At 39.9% G+C, this 8,390-nt stretch overlaps 1 non-coding gene across 1 annotated transcript; it reads right to left on the bottom strand.

Moving 5' to 3' along the window:
• Nucleotides 1–1,099: 1,099 nt before the first annotated feature.
• LOC148567900 (small nucleolar RNA R71) lies at nt 1,100–1,207 on the bottom strand. Its single transcript, XR_015882428.1, has one exon. It is a non-coding gene; the product is annotated as a small nucleolar RNA R71 (small nucleolar RNA).
• Between the last annotated feature and the right edge of the window lie 7,183 nt (nt 1,208–8,390).

Raw genomic sequence — 8,390 nt, 5'->3', positions numbered from 1 at the left:
TTAAAAATCAAATCTTTTTCAAAATTAATATCAATCATATCTTTTCAAAAATATCTTATTATCTTACCTTTTTCAAAAAAATTTGATTTCAAAATATCTTTTCTAACTTCCTAACTTCTTATCTTTTCAAAATTTGTTTCAACTAACTAACTAACTTTTTGTTTGTTTCTTATCTTTTTCAAAACCACCTAACTAACTCTCTCTCTCTAATTTTCGAAAATATCTCCCCTCTTTTTCAAAATTTCTTTTTAATTAACTAATTATTTTAATTTTTTATTTTAATTTTCGAAAACTACCATCTTTTTCAAAGACTATTTTCGAAAATCACTAACCCTTTTTCAAAAATAATTTTCGAAAATCCTTCTCCCTCATCTCCTTCTAATTATTTATTCATCTACTAACACTTCTCTTCATCTCAAATCACTGCTCCTATTCTTACCCTTGTGTTTGGATTCTTCATTCTTCTTCACCCCTATTCCTTTTCTTCTTCTACTAACAATAAGGAACCTCTTTACTGTGACATAGAGGATTCCTCTTCTTTTCTTGTTCTCTTCTCTTTCTTATGAGCAGGAACAAGGAAAAAGGCATTCTTGTTGAAGCTGATCCAGAACCTGAAAGGACTCTGAAGATGAAACTAAGAGAAGCTAAATTACAACAATCCAGAGACAACCTTATTGAAAATTTCGAACAAGTAAAGGAGATGGCAGCCGAACCCAACAACGATAATGCAAGAAGGATGCTTGGTGACTTTACTGCACCTAATTCCAATTTACATGGAAGAAACATCTCCATCCCTACCATTGGAGCAAACAACTTTGAGCTGAAACCTCAATTAGTTTCTCTGATGCAGCAGAACTGCAAGTTTTATGGACTTCCATCTGAAGATCCTTTTCAGTTCTTAACTGAATTCTTGCAGATCTGTGATACTGTTAAGACTAATGGAGTAGATCCTAAAGTCTACAGGCTCATGCTTTTCCCTTTTGTTGTAAGAGACAGAGCTAGAGTGTGGTTGAACTCTCAACCCAAAGACAGCCTGAACTCTTGGGATAAGCTGGTCACGGCTTTCTTAGCCAAGTTCTTTCCTCCTCAAAAGCTGAGCAAGCTTAGAGTGGATGTTCAAACCTTCAGACAGAAAGAAGGTGAATCCCTCTATGAAGCTTGGGAAAGATACAAGCAGCTGACCAAAAAGTGTCCTTCTGACATGCTTTTCAGAATGGACCATCCTGGATATATTCTATAATTGTTTATCTGAGCTATCAAAGATATCATTGGATACTTCTGCAGGTGGATCCATTCACCTAAAGAAAACGCCTGCAGAAGCTCAAGAACTTATTGACATGGTTGCTAATAACCAGTTCATGTACACTTCTGAGAGGAATCCTGTGAATAATGGGATGCCTATGAAGAAGGGAGTTCTTGAAATTGATACTCTGAATGCCATATTGGCTTAGAATAAAATATTGACTCAGCAAGTCAATATGATTTCTCAGAGTCTGAATGGAATGCAAGCTGCATCCAACAGTACTCAAGAGGCATCTTCTGAAGAAGAAGCTTATGATCCTGAGAACCCTGCAATAGCAGAGGTAAATTATATGGGTGAACCTTATGGAAACACATATAATCCATCATGGAGAAATCACCCAAATCTCTCATGGAAGGATCAATAAAAGCCTCAACAAGGCTTTAATAATGGTGGAAGAAATAGGTTTAACAATAGTAAACCTTTTCCATTATCCACTCAGCAACAGACAGAGAACTCTGGACAAAATACCTCTAATTTAGCAAACTTAGTCTCTGATCTGTCCAAGGCCACTGTAAGTTTCATGAATGAAACAAGGTCTTCCATTAGAAATTTGGAAGCACAAGTGGGCCAGCTGAGTAAAAGGATCACTGAAATCCCTCCTAGTACTCTCCTAAGCAATACCGAAGAGAATCCAAAAGGAGAGTGCAAGGCCATTGAATTAATTACCATGGCCGAACCTGTCAGGGAGGTTGAGGACGTGAATCCCAAGGAGGAAGACCTCCTGGGACGTCCAGTGATAAATAAGGAGCTTCTCTCTGAGGAACCAAAGGAATCAGAGACTCATCTAGAGACCATAGAGATTCCATTGAACCTCCTTATGCCATTCATGAGCTCTGATGAGTATTCCTCTTCTGAAGAGAATGAGGATGTTACTGAAGAGCAAGCTGCCAAGTTCCTTGGTGTAATCATGAAGCTGAATGCCAAATTATTTGGTATTGAGACTTGGGAAGATGAACCTCCCTTGTTCACCAATGAACTAAGTGATCTGGATCAACTGAGATTGCCTCAGAAGAAACAGGATCCTGGAAAGTTCTTACTACCTTGTACCATAGGCACCATGATCTTTGAAAAGGCTCTGTGTGACCTTGGTTCAGGGATAAACCTCATGCCCCTCTCCGTAATAGAGAAATTGGGAATCTTTAGGGTGCAAGCTGCTAAAATCTCATTAGAAATGGTAGACAATTCAAGAAAACAGGCTTATGGACAAGTAGAGGACGTGTTAGTAAAGGTTGAAGGCCTTTACATCCCTGCTGATTTCATAGTCCTAGATACTGGGAAGGATGAGGAAGAATCCATCATCCTAGGAAGACCTTTCCTAGCCACAGCAAGAGCTGTGATTGATGTGGACAGAGGAGAATTGATCCTTCAAATAAATGAGGACAATCTTGTCTTTACAACTCAAGGATCTCTCTCTGCATCCATGGAGAGGAAGCATAAAAAGCTTCTCTCAAAACAGAGTCAACTAGAGCCCCCACAGTCAAACTCTAAGTTTGGTGTTGGGAGGCCACAACCAAACTCTAAGTTTGGTGTTGAACTCCTATATCCAAACTCTAAGTTTGGTGTTGGGGAGTCTCAACAAAGCTCTGCACATCTGTGAGGCTCCATGAGAGCCCACTGTCAAGCTATTGACATTAAAGAAGCGCTTGTTGGGAGGCAACCCAATTTTTATTTATCTAATTTTCATTGTTTTTCATGTTTTATTAGGTTCATGATCATGTGGAGTCACAAAATAAATCAAAAAATTGAAAACAGAATCAAAAACAGCAGAAAAAAAAATCACACCCTGGAGGAAGACCTTACTGGCGTTTAAACGCCAGTAAGAAGCATGTTTTGAGCGTTCAACGCCAGAACAGAGCATGGTTCTGGCGCTGAACGCCAGAAATGGGCAGCATCTGGGCGTTTGAACGCCAGAAATGCACCCTGGAGAAGAGCTGGCGCTGAACGCCCAGAACAAGCATGGTTCTGGCGTTCAACGCCAGAAATGGGCAACAAATGGGCGTTCAACGCCCAGAGTTGTGTGCAAAGGCATTTTGCATGCCTAATTTGGTGCAAGGTTGTAAATCCTTGAACACCTCAGGATCTGTGGACCCCACAGGATCACCTCAGGATCTGTGGACTCCACAAGATCCCCACCTACCTCTACTCACTTCTTCTCACCCCTCTTTCACACAATCCCATAAACACTCTTCCCCAAAACTCTTTACCAATCACCTCAATCTCTCTTCCCCATCACCTCTTCACCACTCACATCCATCCACTCTCCCCCATAAACCTACCTCATAAACTCCACCTACCTTCAAAATTCAAAATCAATTTCCCACCCAAACCCACCCTAAATGGCCGAACTTACCCCCCCTTCCTTCCCTATATATAACCCTCCATTCTTCCTCATTTTCACACAACACAACCCTCTTTTCTCTTCTTGGCCGAAACACACCTCCCCCCTCCTCTCCATATTTTCTTCTTCTTCTTCATCTATTTTTTTTCTCTTACTCGGGGGCGAGCAAAATTCTAAGTTTGGTGTGGTAAAAGCATAAGCTTTTTGTTCCATTACCATTGATGGCACCCAAGACCGGAGAATCCTCTAGAAAAGGGAAAGGGAAGACAAAAGCTTCTACCTCCGAGTCATGGGAGATGGAAAGATTCATCTCCAAAGCTCATCAAGACCACTTCTATGATGTTGTGGCCAAGAAGAAGGTGATCCCTGAGGTCCCTTTCAAGCTCAAGAAGAATGAGTATCCGGAGATCCGACATGAAATCCAAAGAAGAGGTTGGGAAGTTCTAACAAAACCCATCCAACAATTCGGCATCCTAATGGTTCAAGAGTTCTATGCCAATGCATGGATCACTAGGAACCATGATCAAAGTAAGAACCCGGACCCAAAGAATTATCTCACCATGGTTCGGGGGAAATACTTAGATTTTAGCCCGGAAAATGTGAGGTTAGCTTTAACTTGCCTTTGATGCAAGGAGATGCACGCCCCTACACTAGAAGGGTCAACTTTAAACAAAGGTTGGACCAAGTCCTCATGGACATATGTGTGGAAGGAGCTCAATGGAAGATTGACTCCAAAGGCAAGCCGGTTCAACTAAGAAGACTGGACCTCAAGCCTGTGGCTAGAGGATGGTTGGAGTTCATCGAACGCTCCATCATCCCCGCTAGCAACCGATCTGAAGTTACTGTGGATCGGGCCATCATGATTCATAGCATCATGATTGGAGAGGAAGTAGAAGTTCATGAAGTCATCTCCCTTGAACTCTACAAAATAGCTGAAAAGTCCTCTCCCATGGCAAGGCTAGCTTTTCCTCATCTTATTTGCCATCTATGTTACTCAGCTGGAGCTTTCATAGACGGAGACATTCCCATTGAGGAAGAGAAGCCCATCACTAAGAAAAGGATGGAGCAAGCAAGAGAGCCCATTCATGGAACTCAAGAGGCGCAGGAAGCTCATCACCATGAGATCCCGGAGATGCCTCAAATGCATTTTCCTCCACAAAACTATTGGGAGCAAATCAACACCTGATGAGTATTTTGGTGGAAAAATGAATTTCTCCCAAAATACACAAATCTAACCGGCAAGTGCACCGGGTCGCATCAAGTAATAATAACTCACGGGAGTGAGGTCGATCCCACAGGGATTGATGGATCAAGCAATTTTAGTGGGTGATTAGTTTAGTCAAGCTGACATTTAGTGAATTGTGTGAAATTGTAGCCAACAGAAAGTAAATGACAATGAATTTAAAGTTGCAGAATGTAAATTGGCAAGTAACTTAAAGAGCAAGAAATTAAAATTGCAAGAATCTTAAATGACAAGAAATATAAATTGCATTAAATGTAAAGGGAATTGGGAATTGGATTTGCAGAAATTAAACAAGAAAAAGTTAAATTGCAACAAGAGCAGAGAAGTAAAAGATGGATTTGATTGATTCGGAACCAAAACAGAAATGTAAATAAACATGAAAAGCAATAAACAGAGAATGTAAAATTGGAATTAAGATCTCAGGACCCAAGAGACTAGATAACCAAGCCTAGATCTCAATGCCTTCCTAGATCCAACAAGAACAATTGCAAAGGAAATGTAAATTGCAGAGAAAGTAGATGAAGAGCAATTAACAGAAACTTCGATTCAATTAAGCAGTAAAGAAAGCAGAGAGAAATCTCAGAGGGAGAATGAAACAGAACACCTTCAATTCTCCACCCAAGACTCAAAAACAAAGAAAAGAAAATTAAAGAGAGCTCTCGAATCCTCGTGCTCCCTAATGGAGCCAGCCTCCTCACAAATATGAAAATGATGCCTTATATAAGCTTTACAAAATGGAAATGAAAATGAAATTAAAAACAAATTACAATTAAATGAAATTCCTATTGTATCTATTTCTTGTGCCTTTGAGTAATGATCATGGGCCCTTGCTCTTGATGGAATTGGGTTGATAGAGGCCTTGGTTGATTGCTCTTGGAGTTTGAGGAGGAACCGAAGTGAACCGGGTTTGAATTTGCAAAAGTTTGAGTAAAAGTTTGAGTAAAAGTTTGAGGCTAACTTTTACTCTAACTTTTACTATCAGCCTCCATGCTTTGCTGCTATCCACGTTGGGGCAAAAGTTAGGGGTCTAACTTTTGCTCCAACGTTGGCCTCCGTTATGCACATTTATAGCGCCAACTTTGTCCTCTTGTCATGTTGCCAATTTTATGCCCAATATATACTATCATATATGGTTGGAAAGCTCTAAATGTCAGCTTTCTAACCTACTTAGAATCACTTCAATTGGACATCTACAACTCAAGTTATGATCATTTGAAGAGGGCATGGTTGCTGGCTTTGGTGTGCAGCGTTTAAGGTAAAGTTTGCCTCAAACGTTGGCGAAAACGCCAGTTCTGGAGGCTCAAACGTATTGTCCACCCCACACTATTATATATTGTTGGAAAGTCCTGAATGTCTACTTTCCATTGCCGTTGGAAGCGCATCAATTGAAGCTCTACAGCTCGAGTTATACTCCGTTGAAGGTGCAGAGGTCAGTTGGCCTCACTGCAGGTTGCCACCATGTTCGTTTATGCACATTGCGGGGCAGTTTTCTCCCTCAATTTTAGTGTCCACCATGCAGTGCCATATATGCTTGGAAAGCTCTCGATTCCTACTTTCCATTGCTTTTTGAATCACCTCATTTGGAGCTCTGTAGCTCAAGTTATTCTTGTTGGAAGTATACCCCTTGCACACTCATGGCGCCAACGTTAGCCAAAAAGTTAGGGGCTAACGTTGGCGCAAACTTTTGCTCTCCCTTTGTGTTTTTCATGTGCCAACGTTAGCCCAAAAGTTAGAGGCTAACGTTGGCGCAAACTTTTGGTGGCCAGGGGGTGTTTTTCTCATGCCAACGTTAGCCACAAAGTTAGGGGCTAACGTTGGCGCAAACTTTTGGTGCCCAGGGAGTAACTTTCATGTGCCAACGTTAGCCCAAAAGTTAGGGGCTAACTTTTCACCCAAAAGTTTGTGCAAAAGTTTGAGGCTAACTTTTGGTCCAACTTTTTGCTTCCTGGTTCATTTTCACTTATTCCATTGTCCTCTCTTTACTCCTAGCCATTCCTTCTTGCTTCAACCTTTCTCCAAGCTTTCTTCACCTATCATTAATCAACCAAACACATCAAAGCTATGCTTAAAATCATGAGATATTCATTTTATCATAATATGTGACAATTATAGCATAAAACCTCATGAAATAGCATGAATTCATACATGGTCGATTCAATCAAAGGAAGCATGAAAATCTACCCAATTGGCTTGCTTATGGCTCAAGAAAGTGCATAAAACCTATTGAAAACAAATGAAAAAGCATAGAAAAACATGACATGGTGACATGTCATCAACACCTCCCTAGGAGAATTAAGTTCCAACATGGGACAACTAAGGGTGGAACATCAAGAGCACTCCATCATCCTTCATGAAATAAGAGAAGATCAAAAAGCAATGAGGGAGGAGCAACAAAGACAAGGAAGAGACATAGAAGAGCTCAAGAACATCATTGGTTCCTCAAGAAGGAAACGCCACCATCACTAAGGTGGACTCATTCCTTGTTCTTATATTCTCTGTTTTTCGTTTTCTATGATAAGTGCTTATCTAAGTTTGTGTCTTATTACATGATCATTAGTATTTAGTAACTATGCCTTAAAGTAGTGAATATGAATCCATCACCTCTCTTAAATGAAAACTATTTTAATTCAAAAGAACAAGAAGTACATGAGTTTCGAATTTATCCTTGAACTTAGTTTAATTATATTGATGTGGTGACAATGCTTCTTGTTTTCTGAATGAATGCTTGAATAGCGCATATGTCTTCTGAAGTTGTTGTTTAAGAATGTTAAATATGTTGGCTCTTGAAAGAATGATGACAAGGAGTCATGTTATTTGATAATCTGAAAAATCATAAAAATGATTCTTGAAGCAAGAAAAAGCAGCAAAGAGCAAAGCTTGCAGAATAAAAAAAAGAAAAAAAATAGAAAGAAAAAGCAAGCAGAAAAAGCCAATAACCCTTAAAACCAAAAGGCAAGGGCAAATAAAAAGGATCCCAAGGCTTTGAGCATCAGTGGATAGGAGGGCCTAAAGGAATAAAATCCTGGCCTAAGCGGCTAAACCAACCTGTCCCTAACCATGTGCTTGTGGCGTGTAGGTATCAAGTGAAAACTTGAGACTGAGCGGTTAAAGTCAAGGTCCAAAGCAAAAAAAAGAGTGTGCTTAAGAACCCTGGACACCTCTAATTGGGGACTTTAGCAAAGCTGAGTCACAATCTGAAAAGGTTCACCTAATTATGTGTCTGTGGCATTTATGTATCTGGTGGTAATACTGGAAAAACAAAGTGCTTAGGGCCACAGCCAAAACTCATAAAATAGCTGTGTTCAAGAATCATCATACTGAATTAGGAGAATCAATAACACTATCTGAACTCTGAGTTCCTATAAGATGCCAATCATTATGAACCTCAATGGATAAAGTGAGATGCCAAAACTATTCAAGAGGCAAAAAGCTACTAGTCTCGCTCATCTGATTGAAGCTATGTTTCATTGATAGTTTGGAATTTATAGTATATTCTCTTCTTTTTA

The sequence above is a fragment of the Arachis ipaensis genome, chromosome B4 (genome assembly GCF_059453495.1).
Source record: "Arachis ipaensis isolate K30076 ecotype BB chromosome B4, ASM5945349v1, whole genome shotgun sequence".
Lineage (NCBI taxonomy): Eukaryota > Viridiplantae > Streptophyta > Magnoliopsida > Fabales > Fabaceae > Arachis > Arachis ipaensis.
The sequence above is the reverse complement of the archived record's forward strand: the minus strand, read 5'-3'. Positions and strand labels throughout refer to the sequence as shown.